Genomic DNA, 19,773 nt, shown 5'->3' on the forward strand with positions numbered 1-19,773 from the left:
ACTTGGCAAAAATTTATTTGCTATAATGTGCCTCAGCTGATTTTCTTAATCTGCTTCCCCTAATAGAATGTACACCCAGTATTTGCAAAATCTATGCTATGCTTTACATTTTAACGTGTAACACAGCCCCACATCTCATGATTTAAAAATAAATCTATACCCAGCCTTTTCTTATTAGCTTATATAATCACTGTTGCAAGATTTCAAATTCATATGATATCTAGTGAGTTACCACTGATTATGCTATGGTTGGCCATTGCATAAGTATGATTCCTGTTATGGTTTGGATATGGTTTCTTCTTGGGTGATGGAGCCTGGTGGGAGGTGTTTGGTTCATGGAGTGGAGTACTAATAAATGGCTTGGTACCATTCCTGTTGTAGTAAGCAAGTTCTCACTCTGGGAAGACTGAATTAGTTCTTGTGGATGTGAATTTGTTCCCTCTTGAGAGTGGGTTATTACAAAGCCAGGAGCTTCTCTTTGCATGGGGGTCTGTGTCTGCTTCCCCTTTGAAGTTCTTACTACATTTTGACCCTAAGATGTGGTTCTCTCTCACTAGATACTGAACAGATGCCAGTGGAATGGTTTTTGTACTTCTCTGCCTACAGAACTGTGAGTTAAATACAACTATTGTCTTTATGAATTACACAGCTTCAGATATTCTGCTATAACAACATAAAACAAATTAGCACAATTTATTTACTGATTATTTTTGATAATAACACCCTTCAGAGTTATCCTAAGCAACAGTTTAGAAGGTTTTAAAAACAGAGTCCAAAGTTGCTCCTTTGGTAAGAGACTCTTTTATAAAAACATAGGTAGTGATTGGCGGGGCGCGGTGCCTCTCACCTGTAACCCAGCACTTCCAAAGGCCGAGGGGGGCGGATCACCTGAGGTCAGGCCAACATACCCTGTCTCTATTAAAAATACAACAATTTGTTGCCAATGCTTTTGGTGTTTTGGTCATGAAGTCCTTGCCTACTCCTATGTCCTGAATGGTTTTGCCTAGGAATAGACAAATGGGACCTAATCAAACTCCACAGCTTCTGCACAGCAAAAGAAACAGTCAATAGAGTGAATCGGCAACCAACAGAATGGGAAAAAATTTTTGCAGCCTACCCATCTGACAAAGGGCTGATATCCAGAATTTACAACGAGCTAAAAAAGATTTACAAGAAAAAAACAAACAAGCCCATTCAAAAGTGGGCGAAGGACATGAACAGATACTTTACAAAAGAAGACATACATGAGGCCAACAAGCATATGAAAAAATGCTCATCATCACTGGCCATTAGAGAAATGCAAATCAAAACTACATTGAGATACCATCTCACACCAGTTAGAATGGCAATCATTAAAAAATCTGGAGACAACAGATGCTGGACAGGATGTGGAGAAATAGGAACACTTTTACACTGTTGGTGGGAGTGTAAATTAGTTCAACCATTGTGGAAAACAGTGTGGCGATTCCTCAAGGACCTAGAAATAGAAATTCCATTTGACCCAGCAATCCCATTACTGGGCATATATCCAAAGGATTATAAATCGTTCTACTATAAGGACACATGCACACGAATGTTCATTGCAGCACAGTTTACAATAGCAAAGACCTGGAACCAACCCAAATGCCCATCGATGATAGACTGGACAGGAAAAATGTGGCACATATACACCATGGAATATTATGCAGCCATTAAAAACGAGGAGTTCGCGTCCTTTGTAGGGACATGGATGAACCTGGAAACCATCATTCTCAGCAAACTGACACAAGAACACAAAATCAAACACCACATGTTCTCACTCATAGGCGGGTGTTGAACAAGGAGAACACATGGACACAGGGAGGGGAGCACTATACATGGGGGTCTGTTGTGGGGGAGTGGGGGGGACAGCGGGGGGGTGGGGAATTGGGGAGGGATAGCATGGGGAGAAATGCCAGATATGGGTGAAGGGGAGGAAGGCAGCAAATCACACTGCCACATATGCACCTAAGCAACAACCTTGCATGTTTTTCACATGTACCCCAAAACCTAAAATGCAATAAAAAAAAAAAAAAAAAAAAAAAAAAAAAAATACAACAATTAGCTGGGCATGGTGGCACACGGCTGTAATCCCAGCTACTTAGGAGGCTGAGGCAGAAGAATCGCTTGATCCCGGGAGGTGGAGGTTACAGTAAAAAAATTTAAAAAAAATGTGTAGTGGTGCTTTCAGTCTTACATTCTTTTCACTAGAACATAAGGCAGACAGTATCTAAACACAAAGCAGTCCAGTTGCTCAAGGTTTAAAATGTTCCCCATGGTTGGAGCTGTATCTCAATGTTCAACATTCTTGTACCATTTCTCTGAAAACTGTTTTGAGATTAGTAAGAATAACAAAATTAACCAGAACTCTTTTGAATAGTTCCAATTTTATTTTCAATAAAAATGCACAACTGAGTCAATTGTCAAGCTGCATGTTTAATAAATTGCCAGGGCAAAAAAATATAATGATTGTTAGTAAATGTAACTTTAAAGAAGTCACTAGGACAGTTCTCAAACTATCTGTTGTAAAGGATACATTTTATTTTTCAATTTCTAATGTGTTTTAAAATATTCTGTAAAATACAATAAAATGACTTACAAAAAATAAAAATATTAAAGAGATCAAATGCAAACTCAGATTATTAACATGAGAATCCACAGACATGAAACAATATTCAATAAATATACTCAGAATAAATATAACACAGGAGAAAAAAGTTGCTAAAAAGGGTAGATTTGTTTTGAAGGTGTGTATAGATAGTTATCATATAGAATCAATTTTTATGTCTGTAAATTGTTTTGCACTTATAAATAAATGAAAGTTATGAGTGAAGTAGTGATTTGCTGTATTTAATGCCTAAATATGTAAACAGTTTGTATTTTGCTTCTAAAGTAGATTTATGTAGATTAGACTGGTGCTTATGAAATTCTCAACAAGTAATATTTATCTAGACAGTTATGTTTTCTTTTATTATATTTATAGTAGAGGAGCATGTATCACAGAAATAAAATAAGAAGTGAACTAACATGAATTGATGAGAAAAAAGCAATTTTAAACATAAGTTGGCAATGCTTAGGTTAATAATTTTTGTGTTATCTAAAATGATGCAAATAATTATATATTTAGGTTTCTCAAAATTAATCATAAATTCTCCTTTAGTATACAGCTTTCATGATGCATCCTGTACATTTATAATTAAAATTAATATTTTAAATAGAACGTATTCCAGATCCATGACATTATTATGCATAGACAATCTTTTGATGAAAAAAAGATAAATATTATACCTAAAATTTAAAGCAATTGGTAATAATTATATATAGAACAAACATCACCCATAACTTTATTTATAATTGTTAAATTATGGAAATTGTTATTATGAATTATGAAAACCTTATTCTCTGAAGAATTTTTTCTCTTTTGGCCCTTTGAAAATACATTTTACTTCTTTCTTTTATAAAAATATTAACATTTTCAGACAAAATGATCAATGTCAAATAAAATAGTAGTTATGGCAGCCAAATTAACATTATTAAAGTCATGTGACCAAACTGGTTTTTTTTTTTTTTTTTTTGTCTACTGATATGGTTTGGTTCTGTCTCTATCCAAGTCACATCTTGAATTGTAGCTCCCAAAATTCCCATGTGTCATGGGAGGGACCTGGTGGGATGTAATTGCATCGTGGAGATGGTCTTTCCCATGCTGTTCTTGTGATAGTGAATAAGCCTCATGAGATCTGATGGTTTTTTTGAAGTGAAATTCCCCTGCGCAAGCTCTCTCTTGCCTACTGCCGTGGAAAATGTTCCTTGCCCTTCCACCATGTGTGAGGCCTCCCCAGCCATGTGGAATTATGAGTTAATAAAAACTCTTTCTCTTATAAGTTACCCAGTCTCGGGTATGTCTTTATCAGCAACATGAAAATGATTTATTGATACAATAAATACAATATGGAGTTTAAATTTTGTGTTTGGTTATTGTCTTTCCATTTCATAAGTATTCTAAGCTAGGGAAAAGAGAAACCTTTTTTACTATAACTTTTGGTTTGCTACAGATTGCCTAAGCTTTTCTTTTTCTTTTTTTTTTTTTTTTTTTTTTGAGACGGAGTTTCTCTCTTGTTACCCAGGCTGGAGTGCAATGGTGCGATCTCGGCTCACCACAACCTCCGCCTCCTGGGTTCAGGCAATTCTCCTGCCTCAGCCTCCTGAGTAGCTGGGATTACTGGTATGCACCACCATGCCCAGCTAATGTTTTGTATTTGTAGTAGAGACGGGGTTTCACAATGTTGACCAGGATGGTCTCGATCTCTTGACCTCGTGATCCACCCACCTCGGCCTCCCAAAGTGCTGGGATTACAGGCGTGAGCCACTGCACTCGGCCTGTCTCAGCTTTTCTAAACAAATATGTTGAGGTGTTATTTTGGGTTTGGAAACTATATCTTCTTTTATATATTAAATACTGCTTACATTTGATAGTTTCATTGCTTAATTAGCTAGCGCAACTCTGCAGATAAAGCCTTATGGTTTTAGCACTTCAAACTTGATGGCTACAAAATTGAACTCAATACGTAAGGGATCACAATTCTGAGTAAATCATTCTGTATTTCTTTGGAATTACTTCCATTAAACAGATTTGCTATCATTACCTTGTACAGAAAAGTATAGACAAAGAAGTTTTTTTAGAAACAAATGCAACTTCTAGAGAGAACTACGGTGCTTGAGATGAAAACACACTAGACAGAGTAATGACCAATTAAACATTGCAGAATAAAGGATTATTAAACTTGAAGACACAGTTAAACAAAAATCTCAAAAATATGCATAATGAGAAAAAGGATTTTTAAAAATAAAAATAGAGTCAGTGAGCTGTGGTATATCTTGAAATAGCCTAATACCGCAAGTGGTGATTACAGTCCTTGTAAATGGAGTTAGGGAGGGATTGCAGAAAAAAATATGTGAAGCTACAAAAGTTGAATGCATTCCAAGTTTGACAGTAACTACAAACCTGAAGACCTAAGAAGTTCAATAAACCACAACACAAGAAACATGAAAAAACAAAGCACATCATCATTTAATTGCTTAAAAACAGAGACAGAGATAAAATTAAAAGCAGCCACACATTTTCCATATAGATCAGATTAAATAGACCTGTCTTCCTAGGTTCCTTTCTACTATGTTCAACTATAACCCTGGAAAATAATGCAAGAGATAACCAAAGAAAAATTCTACAAGATGATAAGAGAAAGGTGAAGATTAGAGGGGCCAGGAACAACATAGTGGCAGCATATCTTATTATCTTCTACCCATAAGAACAAAGTGACCAAAATTTAGCGTTCGCCAATCCTTGGTCTAATAAGAGAATTTGTCCTTGGTAGATTAATCCTGTCACAGGATCAAAAGAGAGTCACACAGGCAACACCAAGTGAACCTGAAAAATCAGCAAGGAGACAGATTTGGAAGCTCATGCTAGCAGTGAAAATACAGAAAAATTACACTTTACTGTGTGGACTGAACCGCCCCTCCCACAATCTTGGGCATATGACCTAGGAGTGCTTACAAAGAAGATCCTATAACAGTAAGAATTTAACCATTGAAGCCACCTTCAAAAAGGTCAATTCCACAAGGTCACATATGAGGCCAGGTGCAGTGGCTCATGCCTGTAATCTCAGCACTTTGAGAGGTCAAGGCAGGCAGATCACTTTGAGTTCAGGAGTTTGAGATCAGCCTAGAGAAACACCGCTTCTACTAAAAACACAAAAATTAGCCAGGGATGATGGTTCATGCCAGTAGTCCTAGCTACTCAGAAGGCTAAGGCAGGAGAATCACTTGAACCCGGAAGGCTGAGATTGTAGTGAGCCAAGATCAGGCCACCAAACTCCTGCCTGGGTGACAGAGAGAGACTCTGTGTAAAAAAAAAAAAAAAAAAGTCACAAATGGTATTATTTCATTTTCCTTTATACATCATTTTTATATGACAAGATTTTACAATTAATGAGTAAAGAAGTAGTTGTTAGCAGTCAGGGACGTGTTTCATGGGATATGGTTATAAAAGGGCAATGTCAGAGTTCTGTGTGGTTATGGAACAGTATGATCAGTGTATCAGCATTTTGACTAGTGGTAAGTACATGAACCTAACATTATAAAATTGTATAAAGCTAAATTCACACACCCACACTGAGAAGTACAAGTCAACCTGAAAAAAATCTGAATATAGTCAATAGTTTCTATAGATGTACTGGTTGTAATATTGCTCTATATTTTAAAAGATCATCTTGAGAAATCCCTATTGTTAGAACTTTTATGAAAAGGTGATCCAAACTGTGTGTCAAAATATGAAGAACATATATTTTCATTGCATTCCAAACATTTTATTGTACCATTTGGAAATTCAAAATATTGGACAAAATTTGTTCCAATATTTTTCCAAGTATTAAATGGAGAATATGATTACCTTGTGACTGTATAAAAGAAACTGTGGATAATTTAGCGGTTTTAGAGAAAGAAATAACAAACTTACTTTGTCTACATTCACTTCAAAAATTGAAATGTAAGATCAATTTTAACAGTTATTCATGTTCTGTAGAAGTTTAGTCTCAAATACTGTTACATTAACAGAATTCAGTTCATCAACAGTAATAAATTTTCATATTTAAAATTATAATTCAAACTTATTACATGTTTATTTTTAGTTTTTAATATACAACCTCATATTCCCAATACATAAAAATAGATCAGTAAGCAAATGGAATTTATTGAACATCAGATTACAAGGGAAAGCACAAAAGGTGAATAGATTGCTAATATGATGTAAAAAGTAAATCTGTCTGTGTAAATTTATAGTGTCATAACTTTTCCAAATGGCTGAAAAAGATTAAAAAAGTAAAAATAAAAAAATGAAAATAACAAATTTATTTGAGAGACAATCTACTGTTCTTTTTTCTCCATTGCATCATTGATAGAAAAATATTAAATATCCAAATAAAGCCTTTTATTTCCAAAACCTAGGGAAAACTGATAAACACACTGAGATTTTTGAAAAATCACACAATTATATTCAGTACAAAGTTGAGAATATGTGATGATTTTTTAGTATTTATTAAATCAAAAAGAGAACATCATCATTACAATTAATTCTAACAGCAAAAAAAAAAAAAAAAAAAAAAGAGAGAGAAGAGAAAAAGGAGAAAAAGCATGGTAAGAGACTTGGGAAATCAATCATCTCTAATATTCAATGTTAGATGTACCAAATATAAAGGGCTTAAAAGTTAGAAGAATTACTATCAACTGTGCATGCTAGCATTTCTTTTACTTTATGGGTTGCTAGTCTTAACTGATTTTCCTTATGTGAATCAGTTCTTCACATACCAGCAGCAGATAAGACAGAGAACACAATCACCTTTTTATTCTCTGTATAGATGGAAACCAAACTGAAGTGGAATAAGCTTATTGTTTGGTTAGCATATGTTTGTGTGCAATGTTTACATAAGAAAAGATGCACCTAGATGAGGACAACTAATATAAATCCATTTTTTTGTGTGAAAAACATTTTTGGTATGTGATTTCTAATGCATGCCAACCTGCACATGGTTATATGACAGATATAAATCCACAGTAAAACCAATGTCACTTGATTTGACTTAGTGCTAAAAAAATAAAAATAGAAATTCTGACCACTACTGGATCATTTTACCTAGGGTATAACTTATTAATGGTAGTTTTCATAAATGGAGTGTGAGTTCTGGTCTACCTTTATATATAGAAGTCTTCTGTCTTCTAAGGAAAAGATAATCAAAGGAAAATGGCAGTACAGAGCACGTCGAAGATTATAAGTAGCCATTTCAAAAACCTCCTAATGACACCATGGTGGGGCTTAATATATTTTTGTGTGTGTGTGTGTGTGTGTGTGTGTGTGTGTGTGTGTGTGTTTTCAAATACAATGCCTGGTATAAAGTAATTTAAAAAGAAAAACAAAATGAGGCACCACCACCAATGTTCTTGAGAATTTTGATTACTGACTAGGAAAACATATAAACACAAGTATTATTAAAGAAGTTAATTATAAACATATAGTGCTGAATCCAATTACAAAAGTTAAATTATAAACTCATAATTTAGAAATAAATTCATAAGTGCATATATACACATGCATGTTTATAAAGATTTCCTATACATAAATAGCAGGTACAGTCCCAATCAAATAAATTCATAAGTGAATAAATTCATAAGTGAATTTATTTGATTGGGACAGTACCTGCTATTTATATATAGGAAATCTTTATAAACATGCATGTGTATATATACACACACACACATATATATATGTTTTTAGTTTCATGAAACTATATACACATACATGTAATATAGGAAATATTATCTCTCAACTGATCTGATCTAGTTACATTTATCAAAAGTGCATAATTTCTCCACTATTCTATAATGTCTTCTTTGTTATAAATAATGTGGCAGTTCCTGTACTCTTATGTCTAATTTTCTCTCTTCACAAATACTTTTAGTAACTAAGTAATGCCTTAATTACTAGTAGGTCAACATAGTTTATAATGTAAATTCTCCAATCTGGTTCTTTTTATTCAAAATTGCCTGAGTTAAAAAAAATTTTTTTGGATGTACGTTATAGAATATACTAGGATTGGTAATACACTGCTGAGATTTTGAGTGAAATTATGTTTGAAATACAGATCAGTTTTGAGAGAATATTCAAATGAACATCTCTTAGTACCACATCCATTCACTTAAGACTTACTATATTCGGTAAGGTTTTATTGATTTGCATATTACTGTCAGATCTACTTGAAAATCTGAAGCTGATTTGTATGTTACCAAAAATGATATCCTTTAATTTTATTTTATAATTTCTGTTCTAATAAATAATATATTTTAAATTTTTACTTGGATTCAGAATTCTTGCTAAATTGATTTACTAATGCTAACAGTTGATTCCTTGAACTTTCTATCTACACCTCATGTTTTCTGCAAATAATCACAACTATATTTCTTCCTTCTGAAACTATTTTGTCAGTTCTTGTTTCTAAATTGTGTGAAATTTCCAATGTCATATTGAATAAAAATAAACACTCATACTTAAAAAAAGTAAACACTCCCCACATGTTAGCCACAGAGTAGCAAGCTCAGATACCAGATCAACTGTATTTTTTTAGTGCTTTTGTTCAACTAACCCTTACTTTACTTAGTAATGACTCCCCCAGAGCAGGAGTAGTGATGCCATTAATTCAGATATGCCAGAGTTAGCCCTAAAGTGCTTCCTATAATGGCAAAGGTAAAATTTTTGACTTAGCAAAAATAATAATAATAAATGTATGTGGAGGTTGCTAAGATTTATGGTTAGAATGAATCTTCTATCCATACAATTGTGAAGAAGAAAAAAGGAATTTGTATGTAGTAGATATATAGGATTCAGTACTATCTGTGGTTTCAGGCATCCACTGGGGATCTTGGAACGTATCCTCTGTGAATAAATGGGGACTCCTACATGCAACTAATGGTTTTAATTTGTTACCTCTGCTGTACCCAAATCATTTCTAAGGAAGCAGATAGAATACAGACCATTTATTTCTATATGAAATAATAAAATAGAAGACAATATTTCTAGTTATTCAACTTCTTCTTCTTTTTTTTTTTTTTTTGAGACAAAGTCTCACTCTGTCCCTCGGCTCGCTACAGCCTCTGCCTCCCAGGTTCAAGCTACTCTCCAGCCTCAGCCTCCTGAGTAGCTGGGACTGCAGGCATGCACCATCATGCCCAATTAATTTTTATATTTTTCGTAGAGATGGGGTTTCACCATGTTGGCTAGGATAGTCTCGGTTTCTTGACCTCATGATCTGTCCACCTTGACCTCGAAAGTGCTGGGATTACAGGCATGAGCCACTGTATCCGACCTAAATATTCAACTTCTATGTCTTCTTTCACCTAAAACAAATCTGCTATTCACTGCATAATCTACATTTCTAAATTCATAGAGTTCTACACGTATACATAAATACATAAATAGATGTGTGCATGCCTACCTACACATAAACACATACATACATATATATGTACATACCCACATATATACATAAGCATATTTCTCACCCATCTAGAATGTAAATAGATGGAAGGGAAAAGATGTTTAAATTTTGGTGTCTCAAAGAAGGAAAGAACAGACAACTGGGGTTGACTAGAGGGTGGAAAGTGGGAGGAGAGAGAGGAGCAGAAAAGGTAACTATTGGGTGCAGGGTTTAATACTTTGGTGATGAAATAATCTGCACAACAAACTTCCATGACACTAGTTTACCAATGTAACAAAACTTCAAATGTACACCTGAACCTAAAATAAAAGTTACAAAAATTGGTGTCTGAAAGGCCTCCTTTAATAAAGCATTTCGCTGCTAATACATGTTTTCTAAATTAAGGTGAAGCTTGACTTTTTGAATGATGTTTCTGTGGTCATGTTTGTATACTCTCGGTTATATTACAGACTAGTGTGTATTAGTCCATTCTCATGCTGCTAATAAAGATATACCAAGACAGGGTAATAACAAAGAAAAGAAGTTTAATGGACTCACAGTTCAAAATGTCTGGGGAGGCCTCGTGAAACTTACAATCATGGCAGAAGCCATCTCTTCACAAGGCAGCAGGAAAGAGAATGAGTGCCAGCAAGGTAAATGCCAGACGCTTATGAAGCCATGAGGTCTCATGATCACTCACTATCACAAGAACAGCATAGGGGAAACAGCCCCCATGATTCACCTAGTCCCTTCCAATGGCATGTGGGAATTATGAGGATTACAATTCAAGCTGAGATTTTGTTGGGGAGACAGCCAAATCATATCAATTAGGGTAAGAGCAATAGCAATTTTTGCTTAACTAACATGCCTCCTCTATCTATCAAACATTGCAAAGAATTCATGGCTCCCCAGAAAGAGTCCCAAGGGAGCAAAGTAAATGTAGCATCATTAAGTAATAGTGAAAGGGACAGGACTTTATTTTATCCATCATTAAGTAATACTGAAAGGGACAGGTATGAAACTCAGGTCAAGCACATGCCTCCTCTGTGTATAGTAATTTATCTTTCTAGTTTATTGTCTAATTTTCTGTGTTGGTTTGTTGGGTCAACTTTTACAAAATAACACAAACTGGTTGTCTTAAAAGAACAAACTTATTCTCTTACAGCTTTGGGGCTATAAGTTGAAAATTATGGTGGCAGCAGGGCCGTGTTCATTCTGAAGACAGAAGAGAAAAATACTTCATTGCCTCTTGCTAGCTTTTGGTGGTTGCCACTTCAAATCGCTGCCTCTGTCTTTTCATGGCTTTCCTCCCCGTGTTCATGTCTGTACAACTTCACATGGCATTCTCTTCTCTTTGTGTCTCCTATAATTGCACCAATCATTGGATTAAGGTAGATGTTAATCCAGTCTGACCTCATTCTAACTTGATTACACCTGAAAGGGCCTCATTTCAAAATAAGGTTACATTCACGGTTATCAGAGGTTAGAACTTGAGGTATCATTTTGGAAAACACAATTCAATCAATCTATGCATCTGTCTATCACGTTTATCTAGTCTGCTTAATATTGTAGTTAGAAATAGATGTGTGCCTCAGAATCTTTAAAGAAAAAATTACTGTCATATTATTTTATTTTTGCCACAGAAAATATTTATAAATTGTGCATTTCCTCTAGATCTTGGGAGACACTATTTTTCCAGTAGTTTCAAAATTATTTATAGAATTTATACTTGTCTTTTTAATATTTATAATAAAACTGTATGCATCTATGGTATACAACTTGATCTTTTAAAATATATACATTGCAGAATAAGTCAAGTTCTTTAACATGTGACATACTTCGCATACTTATCAGTTATTTGTGATGAGAGCACTTAAAATTTACTTATGTTCCTTTGACTGAGGGCAAATCAATCTAGGCCCTATGTTGCCTTTACCCAGTTATTGAGGAGTGCTTTAGTCCCTATTCTCCAATCCTTTTCTATCTAATATGTTTTAAATTATGCTCTTTATATTCACATTTAGTTATGGTACAGACATTAATGACTTCTACCAAGTAAATTTCCATGTCTTAAAGTAATTCAGCATATTGGGGAGGAACACTATGGTACAAGATCCTTTCAAGTTATAATTATTCTAGAATCAGGGATAGTGTGACAACTCTTTGTTCACTAGGTTTAATATATAACACATCTAATCAGGCACAGGTCTATGCTCTTCCAAATTTCAATCCTTACAAAATTCCTTTTCTGATAAAACTATGAATTTTTACATTAAATATACTAAAACTTTTTCTCTTCTATGGCCTGCCATATTTTCATCTTGACAGCATTGTAAGAAGTGTAAAAAGAGATGTTTGGAGTAGGTATGACTCTTGCTGTCTTTTGTGCAAACGGTTTGACACCTAATTATTTAATCAGTGTTTTGCCAGCCTTCCCCGCTTAGGGGAGCCAGTGGCAAGAATTGAAGCATTCCTGAACAGAGCTGCCTTTATTTTGGTTTAGAGGATAAAGTATATATAAATTAACTATTCAGAAACACTGACGATGCAATCAGTAGGCATTCGTTTAAGTATTTTCCTGTAAAGAAATTAAACAAATAACATTGTCAATAGTCGTCTACAGAAGGATCACTGTAAAAGCTATATTTAGATTCTACTGGTTTGCTACAACTTAAATGTACCTACAATACTTTGTTCAATCTCATTTCATGAAGGATTGAAAGCTGTGTACAAAAAAAAGTACTTACACTATTTAAAAACAGAACATTGAAGTAGAAAATCAGACAAGAAAAAATATAAATATACATAGATACGGAAGACCAAGTACTTGAGAAGACAAGTATGCAGATTAGAAGAGACAACATATTTTGCAGGCCAAATTAAAACAGAATGAACTAATTTTCATAATTACAGAAAAGTAAACCAATCTATTTTAGAGAAAACATTTTTTCTAACGTTGATTTCTAAATGAAATATTTCATGTGTGACATTTTTAGAACGGATACTGGGTGATATAAGGTACACTTGTCACAAACCCATCTTGAAACAGGTACAGTTAAGGGATTTCATATGGTTATTTTTTTTTTCATATTCTGAAATAGAAATCAAGCAAGCAGAATTTTAAAATAAAATTCTGTGAAGGATATTCTGCAAGGTGTAATATTACTTCTGAAAACCTATAATAAATGTAGTAAGTAACCTGCCCATGGCAGGAAATGTTTACACAAAAATTGACACAAAACAGTTATTTCCTGGCTTACTCACATTAGCTAGACCACTGTAGCAATCTTCTGTGTTGGCCCTATTTTCTGCACCTGAACGATTGGGAAGCCATTCATACATTAACTGATCTAATGTCCAGATTACCTGAGATGGCCCTGAATTACGTCTGTTGTCTCAGAATCATTACTAATAGCCCCTTTTCATCCTCAAAAGTGTTTAGGTCTGGATGATAGATTATATAGTCATCCTCGTTATTCATAGGAGGTTATTGTCTTAACTATCACAGTTACCAACTCAAGTATTACTTATTTTTCAGCCTTATCAATGCCAGGAACATACAGGTATCTCTTTTCCACTCACTTTGCTATCACACATGATATTCGGTAGTACTTCTAGTATAATGACATAATAATGATGATTAACAACATGTGCTGTGGGGCACGCAAACTGCTAGGGTTCAAATTCTGCCTTGACCACTTGTTGACTGCAAGACCTCAAGTTACTTATCCTCTCTATAATTTGGTTTATTCACTTATAAAAAGGAGGATAAGAATGGTACCTATTGTAATTATAAAGGTGTGAAAGTTCACAAGCAGAAAGGGCTAGGGATTTAGTGGGCACAAAACCAGTGTGAGCATTTTGTTTTGCCATTCTTGGTTATAATCAATCTTTTCTCTTTTTTGAAACATTTTCCAGCTTACAGACCTGATTTTCAGTGTCCTTCTATGTCACATCCTGAGACAGAAGCCTAAACTTGTTCTTTTTCACAATTTAGGAGAACTCTCTCAGGAAATAAAGGCATTCAAGTGTAAAAAAAATTCTAAACTGCACTGTGCCACAGAGAGAAAGATATTCTTCTTCTTTTGTGCTGATGTTGGCAAATACAAGGTGATAACCTGAGTCAACCTACCCAATAGGGTAAACAGGGAGATTAGAAAAAAAAAGGCTAAGGATCTGCAATCAGATTTAAACGTGACCCACAAAATATGGAGTCTACAGCCAACAAAAATGTATCCCAATCTTTATAGGCTCCAGAGGCTGATACTCTTTTTCAAATTTGTGCCTGCTGATGTTTGTTATAAATCACACCCCTGATGAAGCCTTGGGGTGAAGGATATTAGTTCGTTTATATATATAAATGTGAGGAACATGCAAACTGAAAACTCATACTTCTTTGATTCACTATGCTGTCTAATTTAGTGCATTTACTAACTACGGTTGATTAATAATAATGCTTACTGTTGATAAATAATAATGCAATTAGTATGTAAAAACATAATCAAATAGTAAAAAACCACATATGGGAAACATTTATAAACTATATAATAGAGAAGGGAGTAATAATTTATCAAGCAAGAAGATGGATTTTGCAGACAGATTACACATATATTTTGTTAGAATAAAATTGTATGGCAGAAAGTTAAATTTTGTAAAAAAGATGAGACATACAGATGAGTAAAAGTGAAACAAAAAGTGTCTTGTGAGGCAATATAAGGAAAATAAACATCATTAGCCAATATAAGGAAAAACACATTGATGGAATCTTATTGCATGTGTGCCCTGGCTAAAAACAGCTGAAACACTGAGACACTGGGCCTGTTCTGTCATTATCCAAGGGGTAAATATTGGCACAGGCAAAGGTAACAACGCCAGCTAAAACAAAGTCAGCTATGGAGGGGGAAAAAAAAATCTTTTTTTTTTTGTTATATGCAGCATATTGAAATCTTCTGTACCTCTTGACCAGCTGTGAGAATTCCAAACCCCTTTTCTGCCAAGAAGTTTTCACATCCAAAAAGGCAGGTGACTCTCTTGGTGACCTTGCTATTGAAAAGAGATAAATAGCCTGCAGCAGCAACAGGATCTTGACACTGAAGTTAAAAATCTCCCTTGTTGCAACTCTCTAAACACTTAGCCCAATAAATTATTGCATTTGTTGATTAGACAGAAATAGCTCATTCAGTTTGTCACTATATGAAATGTTAAAGAAGCTGAAAAGAATAAGCAACAAATATCATATATAATTTAGATATTTGTCACCTCTTTTTTATAACTGTCCAAGCTGACACAAAACACGTTATCATATTAAAATCCCTGATGTCAGATGCAGAACTGTCTAATAGTAATTTTAGCAATAATTTAATAAATAGGTGGGAGCCCTCATTTTAAGTTAGCAAAATTGGCTCATCAACCCTAATGATGCTGTGCAATTTAAAAGATCCTAAAAATTTTCTGCAATTAGCAATGAATACAATTATAGTAATATAATAAATTGGCTAGTTATTGAGTATTTAATACTTGTCAAGAAGTATGCTAAGTCAAGCACTATACTAAATACAGTATATAGTATAAGTTAAATACTAAAAAAAAGAATGAGATATATAATACTATTATTCCTTTTATAGAGTAGAAAATAGTTTTAGGGAGGCGTTGTAATTACCGAAATATGCAGAGCTTGTCAGTAAGTGGCTCTATTTGAACTTAGACATGAAGAAAATACGAAATTCATTATATTAATGCTGCAGATCCTGAAAGTAATCAAAACAGAATCTGCCCAAACCCTTTTCTGTCATAGTGGTCATAGTCTGTATTTAAAAAGACAATTATAATAAATAAATATGTTCACTTTCTTATAGATAACTTAGTAGTGGGAAATAAATCAGTTCTTAATATTTTGAAGATAAAATTATGAAAAAATTATATATATTATATATACAATTTTATATATTATAAAATTATTAAATTTTATAATATATAAAATTTATATTAAAATTTATATTAAAATATAATATATAAAATTATATTAAAATTTATATTAAATTTTTATATATTATAAAAATTATATATGTACATTTTAATATAATATATATATACAGTGAAATTACATATCATTTTAGATTTCAGCTAATGAAAATTTGTCTATGGGAAGGTTGACTAGAAGTGGGGAGGGAGAGAGACAGAGAGAGGGGAAGGATTTACACACATAAAGGAAGAGTGTAAGTGAAGTAATGAGTGAGGGTAAAAGAAAATCTATTATTTTTATTAGTAATTGGTCTACTAAATAATGTTTTGTTCAAAATAATAATAACAATGTATTCTGTCATTATAGCTTCATAACTTATTGATAAATTAAATGAATAACAGCAATACTTTAAGGTACAGAAGAAGGAATTGGAAATACTATATTACTTGTATTATAGTGTACTCATATAATCCATGAAGTTGTACAATGTTATTTAAAAATGGACTTGGAATGATTGTAGATGCATATTGCAAACTCTTGGACAAACACTTTAAAAAGCAGTAAAAAGAAGTATAATTTACATGTTAAAATAAATGAGATCAAACAAAATGCTCAGTTGATAAATGGAAAATGAAATAAAATAAAAAATGCTCATCATCACTGGTCATTAGAGAAATGCAAATCAAAATTACATTGAGATACCATCTCACGCCAGTTAGAATGACGATCTTTAAAAAATATGGAGACAACAGATGCTGGAGAGGATGTGGAGAAATAGGAACACTTTTACACTGTTGGTGGGAGTGTAAATTAGTTCAACCATTGTGGAAGACAGTGTGGCGATTCCTCAAGGACCTAGAAATAGAAATTCCATTTGACCCAGCAATCCCATTACTGGGTATATATCCAAAGGATTATAAATCATTCTACTATAATGACACATGCACACGAATGTTTATTGCAGCACAGTTTACAATAGCAAAGACCTGGAACCAACCTAAATGCCCATCGATGATAGACTGGACAGGGAAAATGTGGCACATATACACCATGGAATATTATGCAGCCATCAAAAACGATGAGTTCGTGTCCTTTGTAGGGACATGGATGAACCTGGAAACCATCATTCTCAGCAAACTGACACAAGAACACAAAATCAAACACCGCATGTTCTCACTCATAGGCGGGTGTTGAACAAGGAGAACACAGGGACACAGGGAGGGGAGCACTACACACTGGGGTCTGTTAGGGGGAAATAGGGGAGGGACAGCAGTGGGTGGGGAGTTGGGGAGAGATAGCATGGGGAGAAATGCCAGATATAGGTGAAGGGGAGGAAGGCAGCAAATCACACTGCCACTTATGCACCTATGCAACAATCTTGCATGTTCTTCACATGTACCCCAAAACCTAAAATGCAATTAAAAAAAATGCTAAAAGTTATAAAGATCATTACTGATGTTAAAAGTATTGGATTTCAACAGTAGACTAACAGGAGAAAAAAGATGTTTGAGCTAAAATACATTATTTTCCTGTCCAGTCTATCATCGATGGGCATTTAGGTTGGTTCCAGGTCTTTGCTATTGCAAACTGTGCTGCAATGAACATTCGTGTGCATGTGTCCTTATAGTAGAACGATTTATAATCCTTTGATTTAAAGGGCCACCAAAAGCTATCTTTACAAACTAGAAAATTGTATCATTTGTATAGAAAACTATAAATAGCAATTGACATTTAGAATGTTTTGATTTAATACAACTTATGTATTCGCCACATTGTTAATATTTCCTAAATCAATGAAAGCAATCCTAAAGTAAAAATCATTATTGTCAACACTGGCTCAAAACCCAGTATAAAATTTAAATATTGCTTAAATTTATGATTACTTTTTCTTCTATATAATGTGTTTTTTAATCAAATTTTAAAATAGCTTTCATTAATTCACTAAATAGAATTTATGCAATGTGTATTTACATCCTATTAGCAGCATTTGAAATAAGAAGCCATGATGATTAAACTATTAATATTATTTAAATATGCCCTATGAACAAACACACTCCAATGGCCATAAAATGTATTGATAGGATATTAGCAATTGTAAAAATCTTAAAAGTGTATAGATAATATATCTTTCAACAATTAACAGTTATTTTTAAATTATTTAAAAGGCCAACATGCAATACCACAAAATTATCCTTGAATATTCCTGACAATCTTTTGGGTTCATTAACATTTGAACCAATTACTCCCACTTTTAGTCCATTAGCTTTTGATCCTAGAGCTGAGACCTGCAAGTGATATTCGTTAATTTAAAGGCATGCAAGAAACATTTCTTCTCTTAGATCCAGCCCACTCCCTTCTAGTCCTCTCAAATCCGTTCTCCAAAGGGAATATCCTTTCCATTAAAGCTAAGTGATTCCTAACTTCCTCTTGCTGTACCTATATTTCCATAAATAACTGATGATAATAGCAAAGTGATGTGAGGGAGTAGGGTATTACAGTATCCTTCTAGTTCTCTCATCTTTAATATTCAGTTTTTTCTACTTATCTATTAAACATTTTTGAAAAGAAGCTAGTCAATCCACAACAATATTTTGCTATAATCAATTTTGTCGGTGTTTACAGAATGCAATATAATGACCCAAAGGTTATATGATAACAAATAATGGGATGAAGGGCCATTATCAATTATCTTTTATAGAATAATCATTGATATTCATTAATCTATCCTATAACCATTTAAATATACCAATAACATGTGAGCAGGACTCTAATCTTTATATGTTGTGATTGCTGTTTTAGTTAGCACAATTAATTTTGCTACTTAAGTTTGTGCAAAACAAATGGTAAACAGGATTTTTTCCTGGTTGTGCTTCTAAAAGCATGTATTTAATTTTCATATAGGTCTAGAGAAGAGCAGGTGTTTTCTTGACATTTTAGAAACAATACATTTTATTTAAAAATATTTTCTTCATAAAACCTAAGATATATTTCCAAAATTATTTACATATTTTCTGATCATGTTTCTATTCATTAATTTTAATAATAATATCTTTCTCCTTATAGTGATGACAATGTAAAGTTATTTAAAAAGTTTTGTCACATAAAGTCAGTTGAATAACTAGTTTGATTACTTGCTGGTTACTGTGCTTGTCACTGGAGACAGAAAGACAAATATAACCTAATGCTCACATGTGAGTAGCTGATACTGAGAGCTTGCCATCATCTAGGTCCCACCCAAAACTATAGTTTAAGTAAGGCTGCTTTGCTGTGTGCTCATAAAGATCATCTCTCTTTTCTTCAGAGCAGTTATCTCAGATAACAACTATAAATTAGCATGATTATCTAATAGCTATCAATTTTGGCAGCTAAATTGTCTTAGTAGAAAAGCTCGTCCTTGTTCTCCATTATTTCTGAAGTGTACAAGTTAACTGATGATTTTAAATACTCAGTAAATATTTATCAAATGGATGAATGATATATTGAGCACATACAAAATCTCTAAGAATACATTGAGTGTAAATATTCCTATACACTCAAGTCCATCTCCAGTCAGTAAGTAGCCCAAGTGTCATCACCCCAAGGGCAACAAAAAGTCAATATAGATATATTTATCATAATTGTTAGACAAATCTAAAAAGTAAAATATCAAAATTTAATTAGCAACTCACTTTAAAATTCCATATATTGTAGTAGTTAGCATTTTGTTACTATTTTTAGGAGTTGAAATCTACATACATTTTGGCTGACAGGTTATCTTTTCACACGCTAAGG

This window comes from Aotus nancymaae, unplaced genomic scaffold (assembly GCF_030222135.1).
Source record: "Aotus nancymaae isolate 86718 unplaced genomic scaffold, 86718_ANA_hifiasm-v0.15.2.pri h1tg000008l, whole genome shotgun sequence".
Taxonomy (NCBI): Eukaryota; Metazoa; Chordata; class Mammalia; order Primates; family Aotidae; genus Aotus; species Aotus nancymaae.